Source organism: Tachyglossus aculeatus, chromosome 5, assembly GCF_015852505.1.
Source record: "Tachyglossus aculeatus isolate mTacAcu1 chromosome 5, mTacAcu1.pri, whole genome shotgun sequence".
Lineage (NCBI taxonomy): Eukaryota > Metazoa > Chordata > Mammalia > Monotremata > Tachyglossidae > Tachyglossus > Tachyglossus aculeatus.
Genome location: NC_052070.1, coordinates 104,380,302 through 104,384,569, shown reverse-complemented (window position 1 = coordinate 104,384,569; position 4,268 = coordinate 104,380,302). Strand labels below are relative to the sequence as shown.

The window sequence follows — 4,268 nt, the reverse complement described above, 5'->3', positions numbered from 1 at the left end:
AAAGAGATAAGTGGCGCTTCACTCCACAGAAACTACCCTCTCAAAGGTCATCAATGACCTTGGCTTTGGGGTAGAGAGTCTAAAGGGTGCATGCCTATGGGCAGGAAGGTTCTAGGCCAGAGAGTGTTTCCAGGTTACATAGGGCCCCAGGAACTCAAACTTTGTGGGCCCTGACATTCAGTCCATAGAAGGGACTGAAGCAGAAGCTTAGAGAAGCAGCATAGCTCAGTGGAAAGAGCACGGGCTTTGGAGTCAGAGGTCCTGGGTTCAAATCCCTGCTCTGCCACTTGTCAGCTGTGTGACTTTTGGCAAGTCACGTCACTTCTCTGTGCCTCAGTTACCTCATCTGGAAAATGGGGATGAAGACTGTGAGCCCCCCGTGTGCAAACCTGATCACCTTATATCTACCCCAATGCTTAGAACAGTGCTTTGCACATAGTAAGCACTTAATAAATGCTAAAAGGGATAAAACAGAACTGTACCTTTTTCTACCCAAGCCCTATCCTCCGCGTGACTTTTCCATCACTGTAGTTTGGACAATACCATCATCCTTCCTGTCTCCCAAACTCTTAACCTTGGCACTGCCCTGAATTCATCACTCTCATTTAAAACGCATATTCAATCAGTCATGAAATCCCATATCCTTGGTATATACACCTGCTCATGGCATTCTTCATCTCTTTATTTCTCAGGCTGTAGATCATGGGATTCAACATGGGGATTACCACTGTATAGAAAACAGAGGTCACTTTGTCCGAGTCCAGGGAGTAGCTGGAGCTCGGCCGCACATACATGAAGACTGTGGTCCTGTAGAAAATAGTCACAGCTGCCAGGTGGGAGGTGCAGATAGAAAAAGCTTTGCATCTCCCTTCAGCAGAGCCAATCCTCAAAATGGTGGTGAAGATGAATATATAAGAGTGGAAGGTTTCTAGAGATGTGAATACGCCCAGGAAGATTGCAAATAGGAGTAGTACAGTCTTGTTGCCATGGATGTTAGAGCAGGACAGTTCCAGCAGGGGAGGGAGGTCACAGAAAAAGTGGTTAATGACAGTGGAGTCACAGAAGGATAGATGGAACGTCAGAATGGTCTGGGTGGTTGCATTCACAAAACCCATGAGGTAGCATCTGATCACAAGTGGGCACAGATTTTGGGCTACATGTTAACTACATAGAGCAGTGAATTACAGATCGTGACATAATGGTCAAAAGCCATCGCTGACAAAAGGTAGCATTCTGTGCTTGCAAAGATGACAAAAAAACCATCTGGGTAGCACAGCTGCTGAAAGAAATCGACTTACCCTTCCTTAAGGAGTCTGATAGCATGTGTGGAGTGACAGCGGAGGAATAACCAAGATCAACCAGAGACAGATGACTGTTAAAAAAGTACGTGAGAGAGTGAAGTCGAGGGTCAATCCGGATTAACAGGATCATTCCAAGATTCCCCACTAACGTTACAAGATACATTCCAAAACATGTCATGAAACATGTGATCTTCATCCATGTATTATCAGTCAGGCCCAGGAAACTGAAATCTTCAACTGAGGTATGGTTTCCATCAAACATCTCACCTCCAGGACTCATGCTCATTGTAGTTTTAGGGTAGAATCAGATTAACAGATGGAAACTAAATATGGAGAAGTCAATCACTTTGCTCCCTCCTACCTTACCTCGTTGGTCTCCTACTACAGCCCAGCCTACATACTCTGTTCCTCTATCACTACTCACTCACTGTGCCCCGATCTCACCTATTTTGCTGCATATCTCTTTCCCATGTCCTCCCCTTAACCTGAAACTCCCTTGTCTTCCATATACATCAGATCACCATTCTCCCCACCTTCAAAGATTCAGTAAGGTCACATCTCCAAGAAGCCTTCCCTGATTAAGCCCTCTTTTCCCCTCTCCCTTCTGCATCGTCTATGTACTTGGATCAGTGGCCTCTGGGCATCTGATATTCACCCATCCTCAACCCCGCAGAAGTTATGTACATATCTATGAATTCTATATCATATATTATTTACAGTAATATTTGTCTCCCCCTTTAGACTATAAATTCATTGTGCAGAGGAAATGTGCCTAATAACTCTGTTGTATTGTACGTCTCCCAAGTGTTTAATACGTTGTGCTGCACATAGTAAGCGCTCAATAAATATCATTGTTGTGGAAGACGATGATAATTAATCAAACATGGGAAATGGGCTCACAACTGTCTAAATTGGTGTCAAACCGGAGATGACCAGCAGGTGTCGCCTCCTCTCCCAGCCAGAAATTCTTTCCTTCTGCAAAACTCCCTGTGTTGGTTATAGGCAGCAGCATGTCACAAACGATAATTGTTAGGTAAAGCTACTTTTTCTACTCATCCATGTTTCTCTCCCCACACAGTCCCCTCTCACTATATAGCTTCCTTTACCCTTTTAAAAACCTGAAAAGAAGCATCCTGGACCAGTAGATAGAATGTGGGCCTGGGAATCAGAAGGACTTGAGTTCTAATCCCAGCTCTTCCACTTGTCTATTGTGTGAACTTGGGCAAGTCACTCAACTTCTCTGAGCCTCAGTTACCTCATTCATAAAATGAGGATTAAGGCTGTGAGCCCTATGTGAGATATGGACTGTGTCCAATCTGATTAGCTTGTATCTACCCCACAGCTTAGTACAGTGCCTGGAACATAATAAGGGCTTAACAAATACAATTCTTTTTTTAAAAAAAGCCTTCCCCATGGGCTCACTTTCAGATCCTAGGGAGTTGTAGGATCGTTTTTCTACAAAAGGTTTCAACCCATATTTCCCCACTCCTCAAGATCCTCCAGTCGTTGCCCATCCACCATGTTGTTCAACAGAAATTCCTTACTATTGGCCATAAAGTAACTCAACCACCTTGCCTAATGCATGCCTACCAGCTCTATTATACTGTACTTTCTCAAGCACCGAGTACAGCGCTCTGCATGCAGTAAGCACTCAATAAATATTACTGATGGATTGTAGGTGGGGTACAACGGAAGATGGGCATGGCAGTGTGAAGGAGAGCTTTTCATAGACCAGACTGTCTTACTAAGACTTTGAACGAACCCTCTCTCTACATTCTATGCCAGCAGGGAGAGCAGGGATGGTGTGGGGTCACAGTTTGGTGAGGGTGGGTGTGGGTGAGCAGATAAACTGAGTTGGGAGCACATTTAGGGGGATGGAACACTTAAATTCCCTAAACCCATTCTGTCCTTCCCCATGCTTCAGTCACTTAATACATACTATCCAGGCTTGGGGAACTGGGGAACCTTCCCATGGGAAGCTTTGTTGGCCAGAATAATGTAAAACAAAAATGTAGGATTGGGATGGGATATGACAGAATAGGATGAAAAGGGTCAGGAGAAGGGGGAAGAGAAAGATGATGCAAAGTGAAAATCAACCCTACTGGATAATTATCACCTAGGAAATAAGATAGTTGACAGCTGCAGACTTCTTGCTGGGAATTGAAGTATCATCTTCAGGTCTTTGCCAGTGACAAGCTTCAGGTTGGACATATCTTATTCTTATAGTTATCCATTCTCACTATTACTACTATTTCCATGATAGCAACTCTGGTTTTATGAGGAAATATGAGGCCAATATCTTGGACAAACCATGCATAAGTGCTTGATCCAGGGTTCACCCAAACATACCGCTGACTCGTGAGTGTTCACCAGCAGCATCGGCAGCACACAGGTCTCTGGATATTCTGGTGGGCATCGACCTAGCGTAGGTGTTACTTCAAATCTTTTTGGAAGTATACAAGAAACTTTACTGGAATGCTAAAAAGCTTTATTGCATCTTGGACAATTCCTGAATGACTGTATTTGGTGTGGCAGCTTGGAAATTATTGGGCAGTGGCTATCACTTCAAAGAACTACATGCTATGGAATTATGCATGGTAAAGGAGTAATCAGGTAAAGTAAGAGCTAGCTCTCCAAGGCTCATACCCAGAACATCTGTTGCATCAGAAAGATCTTCTAAAACTAAAAAAGTCAATAAACAGAAAAGGGGAGGGTCCAATCAAGCAGGCCTCAAAGCAGTCAAGGGGTTTTTGGGGGTTTTAATGGTATTTGTTAAGAACTTACTATGTGCTAGGCACATTATTAAGCACTGGGGTAGATTGATTCAGTCGTATTTATTGAGTGCTTACTGTGTGCAGAGCACTGTGCTAAGTGCTTATACAAGCTAATCAGGTTGGACACAGTACACGTTTCACATTTTACAATCATAATCCCCATTTTACAAATGAGGCAACTGAGGCACAGAGA

The 4,268-nt window shown here is 43.7% G+C and overlaps 1 pseudogene; it reads right to left on the bottom strand.

The window, feature by feature from the left end:
• Positions 1–626: 626 nt before the first annotated feature.
• Positions 627–1,587, bottom strand: LOC119928868 (annotated as a pseudogene).
• Positions 1,588–4,268: the final 2,681 nt, after the last annotated feature.